General features: G+C 54.6%; 1 protein-coding gene across 10 annotated transcripts in view; it reads right to left on the bottom strand.

The window, feature by feature from the left end:
• The window catches only part of RAI1 (retinoic acid induced 1), a 120,044-nt gene that overhangs the window by 61,843 nt on the left and 39,022 nt on the right, over positions 1-19,179 (bottom strand). For 5 of the 10 annotated variants that reach the window (XM_053570675.1, XM_053570663.1, XM_053570664.1 and 2 more), the window contains exon 2: positions 16,513-16,647. The exons of 1 other annotated variant lie outside the window; for it this stretch is intronic. The gene's annotated coding sequence lies outside the window, so the exon portion shown is untranslated. 4 more of the 10 variants (XM_053570673.1, XM_053570669.1, XM_053570667.1 and 1 more) reach the window with 3 other exon arrangements.

Here is a 19,179-nt window from a genome sequence, read left to right on the forward strand (position 1 = left end):
AACACCCAGGACAGGAATTATGGTCTTTACAAGAGACAGTGACATGAAGCTGGTTACTGCCTTTTCAGCAAACGTAATTCCTTTTTATTAGAAAATTAAAGGGTAGGACCAGCTTGCCAAAAGCCAAAAGAGCTGAAATGTGCTTTCCTAAGGTATGCAGTACCTGATAAAATGGATTTACTCATCTCCCTCTTGTTCCACCATCATCTCCCTCAGTCAGCCTCTTCTCATTCATTCCCCTTCCACTGGCACCAAAGCCATGAGCTTGGCCCTGGCTGACAGGCCCAGCACCCTGTATGTGGGGAGCATGCTTTTGTTTCCACCACACTGAGCCCGCTTGCTGGTTTTAAGCCTTTTTAGAACAACCTCGTGGATTCTCTGGCTTTCCTGAGATGCAAAGGCTGCCCGTGGCCTCTGCTAAGCTGAGGGTGTCAGGAGGGAAAAGGCAGGAACAATAAAGGATTGAGCTCTGGGAGAAACAAGCACATCCATCTGGAGACCCAGGAGCAGGCGGTTCCAGACAGAGCCGGCTAAGGGAGGCGGCCAGGGCAGAGAGCCGAGGACGAGTCCCTCACAGCCACACAAAAAGCAACTATTCAAAACCACCCAGGGAGTTCTCTCTTATTGAAAAGTCCTTGATTCTTCCCTTTCTGCAGCAGAACTCGTGAACAAGGGGCCCATCTTATTAATGGGGTGATGGAGGGGCCCAGGAGGGAGGGTCCTCCTGCCTAGGAAGGTGGCTAAGCCCGCCCCACAAGTCATTAAGAGCTGGTAACTAAGGTAACTCCAGAATCCGATTTTCTTCCCGCTAATCTCTCATTCCTTTTCTTTCTTTTTTTCTTTTACTGGTCAGATGCTACCTTCCTGGCTTGGTAGGGACTTGGGAGGGTGGTGGGTAAAGAGGGGAGTGACGTGTGTGTGCTCGCGTGTGTGCACGCATGCTGAATACTAAAATGGTGACCATGCTCTTGATGGGGTGGGGACTGGTGTCTCATCTCAGGTATGTCTGCCCCTGCCCTCTCCCCATACCCACCCCTCCCCACCGTCCACAGCCTCCCGGTTCAAGGGCAAATCCATTCCCTTTACTCCCTCCTTGAGCAACAAAAGGCAAGATTGAGTTTCCTTTCACCTGTTCTGATTGAAGCCTCCGCATTGGTATGGCTGCTTTGTTCTGGGGAAAAGCAAAACGACATCTGTCCAAGAGTCTGCTGGGGTGGGTGATGGGCAGCGGGGGTGTCAGAAATAAATACAAAAACCAGCATTGTCCCACAGGTCCGTGTTGCCTAGATCTCCCTCCCTGAAAGCCAAGGGGCAGGGAGTCACACCTACAACGAGGTTTCTGCTGCTCAGGGGACAGTTCAAATCCCAGCCAGGCCACTTGATGGCCACCTGATGACCACATGGCCTGGGGCACATTCTTTCACTCTGAGCCTGCTTTTCTTGCCTTTCATAGCAACCTTATAGGAAGTGCCTGTACCTGTACAAAGCCCAGGCATAGCTCGTCTCCCCCGGTCATCTCCAGGGCTGGGAAGGCACAAACCACTTTCACCAAAGTGAGGAGCAGTCAGAGGGCCAGTGACCCCAACTCTCCAGAGGCAGCTCAGTCATGGTTTGGAGCCCCTGGATAGTGTTTCTGTGAAAGAGACACCACTGGCCCCTGGGACCTGAGAGTTCTTTGGGTGATAGGGGGCCTGGGCCCTGGGAGTAGCTCAGGACAGAGTCCTGGAGGCCTACATTCAGTTCTGTGTGATACCACACAGACCTTTTACCCTGAACATGGAGAGCCACAAGAGTCTCCCAAGGCTTTAGGAGGGCTTGGCCCATGCAGATGAGTCACCTTCACCTTCTGGGACACTGATGCCTGATCCCCGGCTATTTCCTTTGGAAGCAGTTGGTCCTGGTCTGTGATCCCTCTGGGTGTGGCTGTGGCATCTAGAGGCTTCTATTCACCACTCCTGGAGGGGACAGGGAGTTGCCTCCAGCTGGGTAATGTCAGCTCAGACACTCTGTGCATGAGGGAGGGGCCAGGCAGCTACTGCCCTATGACCAGGTCAACCCCAGAGGCTGTCTAGCCAGCTGGGCTGGTGCCTGGGACACACCCCAAGCAGCCTCTGGGTTATTGCCACTGCTCTAGGAACACCTCCCACCCCAATGCAGGGAGGACTAAGCCTGTCAGGGTGGGGCAGGGGCTTAGGGACTAGAGGCAGGGAAGCCAGGGGTACCACTGGAGGTCAGGGGAAGGGGCAAGGGCTGGAGCACATGGTGGGGATGTTGCTCTGGTGGAGATGTTGTATCAAAGCTGAAATGGAGCACAGGCAAGCAGCAGGCATTGCTGCGGCCACAGGCTCCTGGACGTGGCTGTCTGATCCTCTCGGCATGTTCCTCCCTCCCTAGCTCTCCCTGCTATCTTCCTCCTCGTTGGGGTACCAAGCAAATGGACTGCAAATGTGATAGTGCATTTTCATTTGCACCCACCTTCACTTTGCCAGCTCCTGGGGGCTGTCTTGTCCCATCCTGTCCAGTCATCTCTGTCCCCCTCCCCCTTGGAGGATAGCCATAGCCAAATCCCCCAGCAAAGATGGGCTGGCTATGAGCTTCTAAAGCCAGGGGTCAGGGGAACTATGGTGATAGTGACTTGCTGAGCCTGCTCTTATCTTAATGGTTTTGTGCATGGAGATGGCAGTCAAGTCTGGACTCCCCACTCCCACCCCCCCTCCTATTCTTTAATCTTTAATCTAAATTGCCTCAGTCTCCCTTGTCACAAAACCTGCCTTCCCCAAGGGTAGACGAGGTCCTGGGCAGGATGTTTCCATAAACAGACATCCTCTAGTGCCAGGAAAACACCACCTCAGAAGCAATACTGATGGCAGACGCTGCCCTTCCCTAAGCTGCTACTGTGTGTGGGGGGTTGTGTGGTCAGCCTGTCAAGGCCCAGGGCACGTGTATTAATCACAACAGCAAGGACAGCCTCTGTTTGCAGCACTGAGCACTCCACAGGTATTTTGGTCATGAAAATTCCCCCAAGCTGACCCATTCCTCAGAGGGAGAAGACTGAGACCCAGAGGGGCTCACTGCAGGATACTGGGGGCCAGCGTGTGACCACAGCAGCTCTCTTTCATGGAGCCTGGGTTGCCTGAGTCCCCAGCTCCTCAGAGCCACACTCTGCCTGTTCATAGTCTCCAGGCCCATTGGCAGTCTCAAGCTCATGGCTTCTCCCTGATGCCTGCTGCCCCTGGAATACTCCATACCCTCTTCATCAGCAGACAGGCCAGGCCTAAGGCCCTGTGGGACAGCAGGGACCACCCAAGTGGTGGATGGCCCGCCCAGTCTGACAGCAGCAGCAGCAGCAGCAGCAGCAGGAGCGGTGGCTGCTGGGAAAACAGGCTCCTCAGCTGCCCCCCACCCGACCAGCCACCTCACCCAGCCCTGAACCAGGAACTGGGCTCACTGCCAGCCCACACCCCACCCTTAGCCGGCCCCTCAGAATCTGCCAGATGTGGGAGGAGGCAGTGGTCTCCTGGTACTTCACTCCCTGCATGCTCCTCCCGCCCCAGGCCACCTCTTCCTCTTGACCTCCCCCAAAATGTGGGGGAGAGGCCCAGCCTTTTCATTGTGGCTTGTCTCAACTGGCCCAAGCCCCCCCCAGCCCATCCCCGAGCAGCAGCCCTCCACCTCATCAGCCACCACCAGTGTCTGGAGCACATGAAGCCACCTGCCCCCTTGGGCATGAATAGTGGCTGGTGCTGTGTCCTTCCTTTTGGGGGTAGGTGATGAGGCACCCCCTCCCCACCAGGGCCAAGTCTCTACGCCTGCCTCACACTTCCCAGGCAGGATCACTGAGGCTGAAATTTCAATTAGGGAAGAGAAATAATTACTCTGGGGCTCCAGACCTGCTCAAGTGTTGACAGGCCTCTGTATCTGCTTCCCTGGAGGAGAGAGAGGTAGCTGGAGACCTTCCCCCACGCCTAGTGCAGCTGGGTCTGAATGGGCCTTGGGCCTTTGCCTCCATTCAGCCTTGTAACCTCTGCTCTATCCTCTGCTGATCTGAGGGCACCCCCACGACTGCTCCAAGGTAGGGGTATATGGGGGTGGTGGTGGTGAGAAAAGGTGGAGACTCCTGGCAGAGGGGGCTTGGGAATAAGCCTCAGCTGGTTCTGACAAGATTGAATTAAATTAAGTTTAACCATTCAGTCACTGCCTGTCCCTGTGGTAAGCCTGGAGGCTGCCAGGCCCCCATCAGTACGGTCTGAGCAGGCTCTGGCCTCCTTTGGGGGATTCCAGCATAGGCCTTGGAGAAGGAATGGCAAAGACCTAGTGCTAAGAGTCCCCAGGAAGCCTGCTCTGGCTCTCAGGAGTGGGCTTGGATGTGAGCCTCCCCTCTGGGCTTTAGGGCCATGTCCTGCCAAATGAAGGTCACTGGGCTACGTTAGACCGTCCTTTATCTCAAGAGGACTTCAAAGAGCATGCCTTAGATATATTCCCTCATCTCTAGAAATATCCCATCCTCAATCCAAAACTTGCTTTTCTGAGAATAACCCATTTCTTCCCCTAGAAGTAACTTCATTTTAATCCAGAAATTCCCCAGCTCCAGAACGTTCCATCTCTAGAAATGCTCCATCTTATCTCCAGAAATACCCCCTTTCATCTGCACATATCCCTCATCTTCAGAAACGCCACAGCTCTATAAAGCTCCATCCTAACTCCAAGAATGTTCCATTTCCAGAAATGCCACATCCCATCTCCAGAGATATTGCATTTCAGCTCCAAAAATATCTCATCTTTAGAAGTGCCCTATTTTATTTGCAGAAATACTCCAGCATCATCTTCAAAACACTCTACTTCCAGAGGTACTATAGTTTATCTCTAGGAAGATTCCATTTCCAGAAATGTTCCATCTCTAGCAAAGTTCAGAATCCAGAAAAGCCTCATCTTTATTCCAATAAATGCCCTCTCCTAGCTCCAGAAATGCTTTCCACCTCATCCTGTCTCCAGAAATGCCAAGTCTCACCTTTAAAAACACTCCACTTCTGGAAATGCACCAGCTTGTATCTGGAAATTACCCATGGTATCTCCAAAAAGTTCTCCACATCTAGCCCAGATGTTGCATAAACTCAGAGACCCATTTACTTCAGCATCTCCTAGAGAGAGGCTGAACAGTAATCAGGCCTCCTCCTCCCTGATCTCCATGCTCCTGGGGATGCTTAACCATCTTCTGGGTCTGCTCTTGCCCCAGAAGCAAAGATGAAATCAAGAGTTGGGCTGGCAGGTGCCTGGGAGGGAGGGGGCTGTGAGAGGAGACTGGGCTGGGAAGAAACAGGCCAGCACGGGGACATTGGGTAAGGCTGAGCACAGCACCACCAGACACACCCTCACCATCACCATAAGCACCTCCACCGGCCCAAAAGCACTGACACTTCCCGGTCCATACCCACATCATCCAGAAATGCGAAGCCCCCAGAATCATATACAATCACATTCACAACATGGGGATCTACATACAGTACCTGCAGCCCCACCCACATAAGTGCATACACACGTCTACTGGCACACAGCACACTCCCACACACTATCATCATTACCCACATTCCCCTGGTCTCTTAATGGGTAAATTCTAGGGACACCCAGGGGCAGAAGCCCTGTCAACCCCAGCCCAGCACTCTGCTTAGAAAGGACCACGAGAGAGAGGCAGGCACACGGTGTGTGGTGTGCATTTGCCTACACATGCATGCTCATGAAGATGGGGCACTCCATCCCTCCTGGAGCAGCCCAGGCCACTTCTGGACTGCTTCTGAGTGACAGCAAGTTCCTCTTAGGGTGGAAATGAAACCTTGCTATATCACCTCTGTCCACATTACCAGTTCTCCAGAGGTGCAAAGCCCATGTCCTGCTGAGATCTCAAACTGAGATTCTCTCCTCTCTGCTCCATGTTGGGGTACAGCTATTCTCAGGAAATGAGGCCCTGGAGATAGCTGAGTGGAGGTGAGCCACCGTTTGGGGGTGCATGAGTAGGCACACAGGTAGGCCCATAATATACCTACACGTGCTGAACTGCACACAACGGAAGGAGGAGATAAGTCCTTGGTGTGCAACAAGCTTGTTCCTAATACCTCTGCGGATAGAAATTCTCAGAGCCTCTAGGTAGGTGGGAGAAAGAGGCTCTCCCTCCTCCATCTCCATTCCCAGGGGCACTGGTTAGCTCTGGTCTGCTCCCACGGGAGGACAATTACCATTTATTAACCTCCCAATTTAGAATCAAACTCAATTAACTGGAATCACCCAAGCCCCCCCTCTGATCCTCTGGGGCCAAGGGCAGATGTACATAGAGCTTGGCCATACCCTTCAGTTTGCCCTCTGTGGGTCCCTTTTTCTGACAGCCCCCAACTAGCCAGTTCTGGCCCAGAAATTGTGCTTCAAAATCTGCCCTACCTTCTCAGTCCCTCCTGATCCTGGACACTCATTTCCTCTCTACCTAGACCTCCCTCCTCTAGGAACTGAGATCCTCACCCTAAAATGTGAGGAAAAAAAATAAAACCAAATAGTGGAAAATGAATCTGAATGAATGTGTTGTCCCAGGGTCCAATATGGCCAGGCCTTGGCACTGGGGGGTGAGCAGGCCCTGGGTCTACCAGCTCCTGGAGCAGCCTGGCCTGGCACTACAGTGGTGGTGAGTAGGGCCCTGGGTCTCCCAGCCCCAGGGGCAGCCAGGCCTATGCAGAGGCTTCTGTGTTGGTATTCTCTGGCCCTCGTAGCCCAAATTACACTGGCTCTCCTGGGACCCTTTTATCGCACGTTGGCACTTCAGCAAAAGGTTATGTACGAGAATATCGAAACCCTCTCGCATATTAACTAAAAGAGCATTTTTAAAAATGCATAAGAGAAAGCAGCTCACCTAAAAGCCAACTGTTCCGGTGTCTTAGATCAGAATGAGCACTGGACTGGGAGTCAGGAGCAGGAGTCTTGTCAGAGTCCTGCCCTTATTGGGACCTAGGGCACATCACTTCACCTCTCTAAGCTCCAGTTTTCTCATCTGCTGAAAATGAGAATAAAGACACCCACAGTGCTTCTTTATCAGGGATGCTGAGGGTCACCTGAGTGGCTGGAATGAATGAATCAGCAGGCAGACTCTGACCAGCATTAGTATTCAGCCTCAGACAACCAAGTATTTAACAGGCATAGAGAACGTGGTATTATTCCCCAAGCATGCAGTGTCCTTTCACATCTCCTTATTTGTCCCCAGGCAGTTACACCCATTTTTTGGGGTGTGTGTGTGTGTGCTGGAGAATTCCTGAAAAACACTGTCAAGATCCAGTTTGGAAATCAGTTTCTCGGTTCTGGTATTTACTAGATGAACTTCAAAGATGTAATCTGCCTCAGGTCAGCAAAAACCAAGGTGCCAGGAGGGGAACCCAGATCTGAGGGTGGCCAGCTCAACTCAGGGCCTGGGCCCAGCAGGCATGAGATTAGGGTTGTAAGGGAATGAGGTGGCTCCACTCAGCTCTGCCAATAGTGTCCTGCAAGCATGTGGCCCACACTGTCAACCTGTTGACTTTTAAAAGGAAAGCAAGCAAACAGTAGAATTTGTCAGTGAAACCTGGTTAATTGATTAATTTTAAAAGCCCTGGGCTGGCCAACAGCAGCCACCCGTGGGCATCACCAATGGACAACCTCTGGCCTGAGTGCTTAAGCCCTGGCTTCCATGCAGAAGACAGGAGGTCTGCTCAGAAGAGGGGCAGCCCAGCATTGGGCAATGGAGAGTGAGACTGTTTCCAGCTAAGGAGTAGGACCACACAAGGCAGGTTTTCACCTGTGAGGAACTGGCTGGCCACCATGCAGCAATGGCCTCTGTGTGCTCTTCTGCCAAATTGGGATGGTAACAGAACATGGAAGCCCCTGGCCTGGGGATGGGCTCAGTGGGGAGGAAAGAAGGGATTCTCAAAAGTCAGGTCCCTTTATAGCTGGGGTCTGCCCTCCTCAGCCAATCACACTGTTTAAGGCTGCAAGAAAGATCAGGAGAACCCGAGCCCTTTACAGATGAAGAGAGGCCCAGAAGGCATCACTTCCCTGAAACACACAGCAGGGGAGGAAAGGCATGGCAATCAGCACAGTGTGCCCGGTTACCTGGCCCTGCTATCAGGTAGCCTCCCTCTGAGTGCTTTCATCCCCTCCCCCTAAAATACCAACATGGCCCTTTGGTTCAGCCCCAATCTAACTAGCTTCTTACTAGCCAGTGGGACCTTGACCATAGCTGCCAGACCTTTCTAAGTCTCAGTGCCCCAGTTTCTTCATCTGTACAGTGGAGATGGCGGAACCTTTCCACTGGCAAGGAGGGTTTGAAGACTAGAAATAATGGACTCAGGGCCTGACACCCAAGTGGCCTCACCAAGAAGAAGCTCAGAACAGGATGGCTGTAGCTATTCTGCCCTTCTTACTCCTCTTCCTTCCCCCAGCAATCCTCCCTTGACCCTCTTCTGGGTCCTTGCTAAGACTCGGGTGCTGCTCCTTCCTCTCTTGACTGAGCTTTGTTTTAGGGAATTATAATCTGCTGGGCTTTAATTAGTGGTCCCTGAAGACCACCTTCCCCAGCTGAGTTTTATCCATCCCTCCCAGGGCTTAGCTGAGGGGGCTACAGGGCCGGGTGGAGCTGCTCTGAGCTAAGGCAGGAATTTGGTGGGGGCAGACAAGCACTCAGGGCTGCACAGTGGCTCTGTGGGGAGGAAGACAACACCAGGAAAGAGATATCCTTGTCCAGCCCACACTCTACCCGTTAGAACCAGGAGATTCTGGAGTTCTCAGGGAGGGGATTGAGGCCTGGAAAAGAGAACTGGCAGTGCAAAGGTCATACACTCCTCCCCATCCCCCACGTCCTCTTCTGACCCTCCTGGGGCTTTTCTCCTCTTTGGCCCTGCTCATTCACTTTGCACATTCACTCCCCTGCACTTCCTGCCCAGACCACCCTTCTCTTCCCACTTCCTTCAGGACAAAACCCTTCAAGCAGTCAAGGCCCACACTCCTTTCAGCTTCAGCTCCTGCCTTGGCCTCTGTGGCTCCCATGGTGCATGCCCTTCCCTCTTCAGACTGGTCCATGTCCCTTAGAATACCTTGGGCAGGGACTCTCAGCCAGACCCAGGGGCTGCAGAAGGACTGGAGGGAATGAGGTGCAACCTGGGAACCAGCTGTGGATCATCACACAGGACTGGGTTGCATTGCACCCTGAGCCCTGAGCACAAGGTCAGGCTGACCTGGCTCAGTCTGGTCACAACACCCTATGTGTGTGACCCCTCTGCCCCAACATTCTCACCCCACGAAGGGCTGGTACCCTAGGGCCCTACAGAGTCTGCCTCCTTGGAGACCACCTCCCCTGCCACCTCAGAAGGCATTTCTCTTGGCCACTGGGGCTCTAGCCCAAAGCCTGGGCCATAAGCCAGTCCAGGGTTGGATCCTAGGGCAGGGAGTCACAGCAGGTAGCACCAGCTCTTCACTTGGCTTCTCTACCTCTGCAGCCCTTGGAGAGGCCTGTTCTAGCTCCTCCGCCTACCTTCCTCACCCCTCAGTTTTGGTGACAGCGCTATCTGATACCCCAGCCCTGCTGGGGTCTTAACTGGCCTGGCCTTGAGAGTGCCCCTCTGCTCCTCCAGGAGCACCAGCCTCACCATCACTGTCCCACTCATGGTACAGGGCTGTCAAAGTGACCTCAGGGCAACAGCACTAAAGCCAGGAAGCTGCAAACTGGTGACCCTAGGTCTGAATCTGTCTAGTGGCTCACTGAATGAGGGGACAACATATACAAACCAGGAAGCATCACGCAAACACCTGAATCCTGGTTCCTGAGAAAGTAGGTGACAGCCACCTTGGGCTGTATCCCTGAGGGCCAGGCCAGGCGGCCACCACACCCTCCTCAGCATTGCCTGCCTGGCCCTGCAGGCTCAGGGGTGGACAGCTCTGCATTATGCAAATATGAGTTCATCTTTGGATCATTCCTCCAAGGTAACACGTTTGCATTTTAAGCAGGGCCTTCAATGCTTTGACCCTTGGCAGTGGCAAACGGAGGCATCTCAGGCCCTAGGAAAGGAAAGAAGGGGATATTTAGCAGAAAGGCAGATTACAAGCCACTAAAACTACTCCTAAAGGGTGGCACGTTGCAGGGATAGCAGGCAGGGTCTCTCTGACTACTTCAGGGGAAAGGGTTTTTCTGTGGAATGAATGAACACCCATCTGCCTCTCTCCTAGCTCCACCCTGGGAGTAGGTGGATGCTGACGCTTCCCTCCACCTGCCCCTCTGATACCTCATGACACTGTTTCTGGTTCCTGAATCTTCCTCTTGGTCAAGCTCCCCCAGAGAACATGGGACCCACTCGAGTGAGAACACACTTTCCTTTTCCCAGACACACTACCTTTGATAACACAGCCTCAAGTAGGGCCAGGGACTTTTCAGCCCCCTATAGGCTCATACTGAGATGATAGTCACCAGACTATCTCCTGGAAAGCACTGAAGGATTGTAAGCGAGTCTCCCTCCCAAGAAGCCAGCAAACCCTGCTGCAGCTACACACAGGTTCTCTGACCTAATGGAAAGACACAAACAGGCCCCCTCTATGCGTCCAAGTGCTGCCAGGTACTTGAACAACATTGACCTGGTTTTCCTTGCTCTCCTGACAGTCTTCTCAGGAAAAACCTATGATACTCCCTGTACAAAGGGGAAACTGAGGTTCTAAAAAGTAGAAAAAGCCCTTGCTCAGGGCCAGCAACCCTGCTGCTTCTGGGTGTGGCTGACCTACTATGGGCCCACAGAGGAGGCTAATGAGCAGGTGGGAGCAGACAGGGAATGGCAATGCTGGGTTAGTAGCTGAGGGTCACCTAGTTTATTATTACTACTATTCCTTTCCACCACTGCAGACCTTATAGGACTGACTAGGGGTCAGTTAATCAGGCAAGGCACAGCATGACCAGGTCCAGTTCCTTCCAGACAAGGTCTGGCCCATGCATCCGGAGTATGGATGCAGCATCTGGCAGGCCTCAGGAGCACCTGTGGCTGGTCTGCTGTGAGGTCATCAGCCAGCTTGGAGACAGGGAGAGGTGGGCTGTGCCCAGGTTGGTGAAGGTAACATGAGTTAGACCAAGGTGGCTCTGGGCTGGTGAGTCGCCTAGCTTCTCACAAGTGGGTATCACAGTCCTCGGCCCTGTGCAGCTTGGACTTCAGAAAGGAAAAACCTCAAAGGAGCCATGGAGGAGAAGCCCTTGTCCTTGGGAGCCCCAGCTTCCAATGGGTCCTGCAGAAGAAAGGGCTCATGGTGGGAGCCTGGGAGCAGCTGCCAGCCACAAAGGGCATCTGGGGCTTGAGGTCAGGACTAGGTATAGTCTGGGGTTCCCAACTTCTGCCTGCATGACCTAAAGTGTGTCACTTCTCTGTAAAACCGGGACGACAAATGGTGACTTGTAGGATCTGTACAAACAACAGGCCTAGTGCTCAGCAAATGAGTAGGATCCATGGGGTAGGGTGCTCTCACCCAGTCACTGGGACCTCAGAGGCCAGCACCAGGGCAGAGTCCTCAAAATTCAAAGGAGAAGCACAAATATGACTCAAGCACACTCCCCTAAACACTTTGAGACGGCCCCCAGCCCCAGCTTCCCTCCCTGAGCTGGGGGACAGTGGGCTGCACCCTGCTGTGGGGCCTTATCCCATTCTGGTCTCAGCCCCTTCCTCTCCCCAGCTGGGGGATGTGAGCAGGAATGGCTCAATCAGGATATAATCGTTTTTAATTAACGTGCGGATCATTTCACAGGCTGATCTCCTTGGAGACCAGAGGAAGATAGTCTTTTAGATTTTCTTTTGTCTCCCCCACCCCACCCCATCCAGTCGAAGGCCATCCCCTGCTTCACCCACCCGAGCCACAATCTCGAGAGCAGTACAAAAGCCTAATGCCTAGATTCCTCTTGGGGCCATTATTAGAAGGAAAGTGCTCTCTCACACACACACATACACTCAAGCTCTGGGGCACAATCTCCTCCCCTTGAAATGAACACATGAGGTCAAAGATTCACACATATGCACACACCTATAGATAAGGCACACAAACACACACAGAGGCCTACATGCACAGCATGTGCCCAAACTAGAAGGCATATACAGACTCCTTAAGATATACACAAACAGGACCAGAGGCACACAGATGTGCACACAAAGACACACCATACGTGTACACACAGAGATGTGCACACACATGCCTGTGGTGATACATCCAAGCACAAAGATGTACAGTAGTAATGTTCAAATACTCACACTCATGGCAGGGTTTCTCTTAACCTGAACAGCTGGCATGCTGGCAGGGAGGGAGCTAATAGTTCCGGTCCTCTGATGGGGAGTCAGAGTCACAATTACCCTGCCTGCCACAAGCACTCTCAAGCCTCCAACCTGGGGGTGCCTGCTACCTGCCTGATAGAGGGAACAGTGAAGCCACCCCTGATAGGTCTTGCCTCCCTGACACCACTGGTCCAGGTCAAGCCTTCCAACTCTGGCCCCCAAACACCTGTTCCACCTGGCCCTGCAGAGCTCAGCCAGGACATACAGCACTGACCAGCCCCATTGGGGTTATGACCCTTGGCCACTCCCTTGAGTGCCCAGAGAGGTCTGAACGAGGTCATTTCTCTCTTCCTTCTAATTCTTCTCCTTCTCTCTTACTGTTTCTGCTTCCACTGTCTTCCTTCCCTTCCCCCCACCTTTCCCAGTGGGGTCTCCTGGAGTCAATTTCCAGTCAGAGGGAGAGGTAAGAGCCTGTCTTCACACTCCTTCATGCCACATTGCTGTGCCAACACCTGCCCCAGTTCCTGAACAGATCCAATGCTAGGTCTCTGGACAAGTAAACTGAGGCACATGTCAGGGCACAACCACTGGGGGTCTCTTTGAGTTCTGAGTTCTGCAGTCCCACTCCTGTCACCGCAGCTGCTTAGGATCATCTGCATTTCATTCTGGAGAATGGGATGGCAAAGAGGAAGGGGGGCTGGGAGGAGGGGCATGCCCCGTGTTGGGGAAACAGGAGGACTGAGGAGCCTCTGCAGGCAGGTGGCACCACAGCAAGCTTGGGATCTCAGTCCCCCTGTGAAATGGGCAAGAGCAGCCTAAAGGACCTCCAGGGATTTTTTCCAGGTACAAAAACCAAAATGGCATATCAGTAGCTGATTCTTGGCTGCTGCCCAGCCCAGGGCTACTATGTGACCTTGGGACTCACTGCCCCTCTCTGGGCTCTGATATCCTCATCTATCAAAGGAAGGAGGTTGTCCGGTAATTCTTTGCTAAGGCTCCTTTTGGCTCTGGTAGAAGTTTCTAGATGGTGGGGAAGGAAGGAGAACAGTGCCCCACTTATTTGGGGAGAGCTAGAGAAGGCTGTTTCTCCCTCTGCATGCATGTTGGGGCCTTTAGTATCAGAGCATCACTTTGAGGAAAGCATCTTTTTTTTTTTTTTTGTAGAGACAGAGTCTCACTTTATGGCCCTCTGTAGAGTGCCGTGGCCTCACACAGCTCACAGCAACCTCCAACTCCTGGGCTTAAGCGATTCTCTTGCCTCAGCCTCCCAAGTAGCTGGGACTACAGGCGCCCGCCACAACGCCCGGCTTGAGGAAAGCATCTTAAACATCAAGAAAAGCTCTCTACACAAGATACATCCACTATGTTACTCATCAGGAACATCCAGAATGCTGAACAAAAGGGAATATTAAGCAAATTATGGCACATTCACTTGATTGGAAAAGCCTGAAGATATTAATCCTGTGGTAACGAAGAATTGGTTACAAAACAGGAAAAGGCTGGCGTTATTACTGGGAAGAAAGAATATATATTTGAATATACAGAAAGCCAACAAAGTTTTTGGGAAAGAAATCAACCACCAAGTCAAAAAGGACTGGGAAGAACTACATCAAAATATGAACATTGTCAGAGCCTGCAAATACCATCAATAATCTCTTTATTTTTCTATTTGTCAGATTCTCTGTGACCCTTATTTAAAAAATGCGTATTTCAAAAAGGTTTTTTTAAAAAATGACCAGAAGCCTCCAATTGAGAAACTCTTCCCTTTTATTCATTCATTCATGCACTCACTACTGACTCATTCAGTCCTGTGTGTGTCCAGCCAGACATGGCACTGTGAGCTTCTGCTATGTGCCAGGCCCTGGGGCTCTAAGTTAGGAAGAAAAGGTTCTTCCAAATGAACTCATAATCTGGGGAAGGTAAGGCAGCCCACAAGTAACTCTCCACTAAGGGGCTTGTGCCACAACAGGGCCTGGGGCATGGCAGAAGTGAATCCTGTGGGTTCAGGTCCTGTCCCCTGAGTCTTCCCTGGGCAGCTAGGGTCTCACAGTCCAACCTATAGGTCAGAAACTCACCCCTAACAGCCTTCAGCTGGATAGAGAGGGTTGGGGTAGGGGGCAGGCCAAATGTTTGGGCAGAACCAGCCATCTCAGGAGCCTTCCCAACCTGGGCAAAGGGTAGACGGGTGCTCCCCCTTCCCTCTAGATTCATCTTCCAGTTCTGGTGACCCTGACTTGTAAGTAACCCCTTTTCCCTCTGGGCCTGGCTGTGTGACCCTCTGTGGACTCTGATTTCCGCCTCTCCCAAGGTCCCTGAACAAGGCACCACCAAGCCCTGGTCCTGTCTGGGCTTGGAAGGGGGAGTACAGGGCCTAGAATCTGCTAGCTCCAGTAGGCCGGAGTCAGGCTGTAGGCTTGTCAGAGAGGCTAACAATGTGTCCCTGCTGTGTGGGGCCTGACAGATTTCTGGGGGAGGTTAACTCTTTCTATGCCTGGACCTAGAGACAGAACAGCCTGAAAACAATCCAGTGCCCCTCCCTCTCAGAAGGGGCCTCCCCTCTCCTCCGGGAATCCTCTTTAAGTTGGGAAAGAAACTGCTTTCACCTGCCCGGGTTGCCACCTGGGGTCTCTGGGCCTCAATCCCAGGAAGGGGAAGGGAATGGGGAAGGGGAGGAGGCACCTTTATCCCCTTGTGCTCCACGCCTGGGAATCCAATTAAGGCTGATTTTCATGGCCTCTCCATCCTCCAAGCCCTGTCCAGCACTTCATCGCTTCCACACACCCCTCCTCCCCATCCCCCCACCAAGAAGCAAAAGAATGCGGAGGCTTTGGAAGCCTCCGACCCAACGGCCCTCTGTTCTGAGTGAGCCCCCGCTCAGAACTGCGGTCCCTAGAAATTTTCTGGGCTAGCGCTCCCTTCCCATGGCCCCAGTGAGAGAAGAAGTTCCCACTGCGCTCTCCCTCTCTTTTTTCCTCCTCCAGCCCCTGAGAGAGGGGCGAAGAGTCCGGATCTCTGGGTCACCGGAGCCTCGTCTGCCAAGGATCGCAGGAGACAAACACTTCGTCACACAAGCACAACACCCTCGAGATCACCTCCTTCAACCCGCATTGTACAGGAGGGGAGGCGGCTGAGCTTAGAGAGGCCCTCGACGAGCCTGAAGTCACCAGCCAATAGCCAAACCCAAGAGGAGCTAGAATCCACGACCCCCAGCCAACTCAAAACTCTCGCCTCGGGCGCGCACACCCCCACCCTTCTCCCCTCCCCGACTCTATCCCACGTCAACGTCTCTAACCCAAACAAGCCCTCCCCCCGGGGGTCCCTCTTCCTCCTGCACAGGGTCAGCAGCCCCAGAAGGGACTGAGCTACGACCCCCTCCCCCCCACAGTAGAGGCGCGCGATTTCATTGTCAGCCTGTCCACTCGACCGCGGGTGAGAAGGAGCGCAGACCAAAGGGGCTCTAGGGCCGACTCCGGTGTGGGGAGTGGGGAGGGGTCTCCAGGGCAAGTGTTTGAAGCTGCTGTCGCAGCTCCGTCCAGATCCGGAAGCCGCTGGAGCCAGGGAGGAAAGGCGGGGGTGGGGAGAGCGCGACCTTAAGCACTCACGCGAGGCGAGGAGGGGCCGCAGCGGCCTGAGGAAGAGCCGGGAGGCGTCAGGGGCACCGAGTCCCCCGGTAGGCCGCGCTCCTGGGAAGTTTCCTACCGGTAGCTGGGAGCTGGATCTAGTGCGCGGACTGCCCTCCCCGACCCGACCAGCTTCGGAGCGCAGATTGCGAACTTGAACAGAACTCCTTCCCTCTCTGGCATCCCTCACACCGCCTGGTTGGCGGCCACCAGCCCCGCCATCTCAGCCCCAAGCCTTCCGCCAGTGCCACTGTCGCTGCTAACACCGCACACTAATGCATTGTGGAGGGAAGGGGGGAATCCCCAACACAACCAAACTGCGGCCAAAGCCCCCCTAAAAAAATAAAAGAGAAAGAAAGAAATTCCTTCTCCTGAGACCGATTCTCTTAACCGGAGTGGAAAACCCCCAAACAGGCAAATTTGCAACTCCAGCCAAGATCGCAGCGCGGGAGGAGGGGTGCCCGTGGCGGGCGGCGACCCCCACCGGCAACCCAGGCTTCGGGGCAGGTCTGAGCGCGGCTGCGGGCCGGGGGCTCGCGGAGTTCTCCCACCCGGAGCGGCCCGCCGAGGACACAAAGCTCCGCCGCCAACAATACCTGCGGGCTCCTCCTGGGTCTGCCGGGCGCCGGCGCCGAGTGTCTCGCCGTCTCCCTTTCCCCCGCCGTCTCTCTCCTCCTCTCCTGCGCGCTCTCCCCCTCGCCTCTTCCAGAACGCGGCGGCCAGACGAGATCCTTAGGAGAAAAAAATGTGAGCGCTCGCACGATTCCTTTCTCTCGCTAGCCGGTCGTGGCGGCCCTGGGCTCGCTCCTCTCCCTCGCGCTCTCGCGCGCGCCGCGCCTCTCGCGCCCAGCGTTTCCTTCTCAGCAGTCCTTGTGAGCGCCCTCAGTAGCCATTATTCACCGGCCGCCGGGGGACAGGAGGTAATTAGAGACGGCCCCACGGCCGCATCCACTCGGCAAGCGCTGTGCGGGCGCGCGGCGCGCGCGGGGAGGGGCGCGCGACAAGGGGGCTTGGCTGCGCGCAGCCCGCGCCCCAGACGCGGGGGAGGGGAGCAGGAGAAGGGGGCAGGGAAATAAGAGGCGGCTGGGAGGGCTGGGGAATTGGTGAACTCGGGAAGGGAGCCGGGGGAGGGGCGCCGGGGAGACGCTCCCGCGGCTCCCACTGTGGGGGCTCGGGGTCATCGGCTGCCAGGCTCGGAGGCCCTCAGGGACCCGGGGGTGTGAGTGGGAATGTCTGTGTCTGTATGTGCGCGCGCGCGCGGGCCTGTGTATGTCAAAGATAGAGAAGGAGAGGGAGGGATCGCTTTAATATTTTTCCAGTGACTTACGAGCCCGCGGGTGAGATGTTGGCTGAGCATAGGTCCATTTGTGCATCAATGTGACTGTGTATTTCTGGTCTGTTCTACGAGTGAATGTCACGGGGTTTGGTTGCGGGGGTCTGGATACAAGCTTGTGAATGCGTTTCTGGGGCTCAGCGGGACTGAGTGGTGTGCCTGCGTGAGCTTGAGTGTCTGCGTGCGATTGTTTATAGGAAGATTGTGTGACTACGTGAGGTACTACGTGGGTGGGATTGTGCCTGTGTGGGGTTCAGCGTTCGGAGGGACGTGTGTGTCGGTGTGGGCCTGTTTGCAAGCGGGTTTGCGATTGCGTGGGGCTGTAGGTCTGCGCATGTAGGGGGGAGTGCGCCTGTGCGGGGCTTTGGGCTGGCGAGAGGCTGTGGTGGGTGTCTGCATGTGCGGCTGCGTTCTGCGTTGGGTCTCAGGTGTGGCAGGTGGGGGCTAGCCCTCAAGGCGTCCGGTATCGCATAGCGGAAGAAGAACCGCTTAAGGCGCGAACAGGCGGTGCTGGGGTCGGGGCGCAGCGCGACGTGTAGTAGTGAGGGAGTGGGGCGGGGAGAGAAGGAGGATAAGAGGGGGCCTTTAATCCCCCACCTCCCTTCGCCGCATCGGAGACGCAGCTTAGATATCCTGCTACTTCCTGGCCCTGCAGTCCTAAAGTGACAGGGTTTGGGGTTCCTGTCCGGTTGAGGGAGACACCACGGGCTAGGGGGCAGCGATAACTGAGACTCGAAGATCCTGGGACAGCCCAGTAGCGGTCGGCAAGGGCTGCTCAGAGAGGAGGAACGCGGCTCAGCTACAGCCAAAGACTAGGCCAAGACAAAGAACAGGACCCGGCCTCAGGCCCCGACTGCGCCTCCAGGTTCGCTCCCGGGTCGAGGGGCGGCCTGCCGGCGCGCCAAAATGGATGCGTGGAACCGGGCCCCGGTGGCGCGGCACCTCTGCGTCCTAGTCCCCGGAGTCCTTCCAGAGTCCCGGGGGCACGTAATTACTCGCCCCAGGGCGGGGCCGCGGTAATGGGGCTTCTGAGCACAGCTGGCGGGCGCCACACTGAGCCGCGGGGCTGTGATTGAGCGCTCTGCAGGCCCGCCCCTCGCCGCCCACGCAGCCATTCATTCATTCTTCCAGCCGGTCTCTCCATCCACCCACCTTTCTACCCATCCACGTGTCGGTCCATCCACCCTGTTTACCGTGCTAGGGATCACGCAGATATGTCAGACCTTGCTCGACCCACTTTCTCCCGCCAGTCAGTCCGTCTTACTCTCCTGGGCTGCCACCTCCACTTCCTCTTACTAAAGCTCTCTGCTGTGCCAGGACTGCACCTCACTTCTATCACGCTTGGGTTTTGTGGCTCAGTGAACTCTTGACTTCCCTTTTTCCCATCTATTGACACACACATCCACTAAAGTATCCATACATCGCACCTGACCCACCCCGCTCATAATTGCCAGGTGGGCAAGGGTGCCTCCTGTCTCGCCTTCCCTGGGGTCTCCCTGGAGAAGGCGGGTGGCAGGCCGCACAAGCGGGTTTGAGTGCCTTCTTCAACACGGCCCTCTGTGGCCTGGTACGGGGGTGGGGTGAAGGGGTACGTGATGCCATTGTTGAGCCTCCAGATGTGCTGTAAAGGGTCTGGTACCTTAGTAGCCTGAAGAGTTGCTTTCCAACCTATTATTGGTACTCAAAAAAAAAAAAAAGATTCCTGGGCTCTAGCCTAATATTAAGCAATCGGATTGAGCAGAGCCTTTGCAAGGCTGTTCCTGCTGCCTAGGAATCTGCATTTTCACAGCCATGCTTAGGAACCACCAGCAAGAAGCATCTTACAGCCTTCCCAGACTCCTTAGCACTGCTGCCCAGAACTGGCCTCAACTAAAGCTTCTCTACTAGAAAGGAATCCCTAAGGTTCCAGGCAGCCCAGTTCTTCTTTGGG

Source organism: Nycticebus coucang, chromosome 18, assembly GCF_027406575.1.
Source record: "Nycticebus coucang isolate mNycCou1 chromosome 18, mNycCou1.pri, whole genome shotgun sequence".
In the NCBI taxonomy this organism is placed as follows: Eukaryota; Metazoa; Chordata; class Mammalia; order Primates; family Lorisidae; genus Nycticebus; species Nycticebus coucang.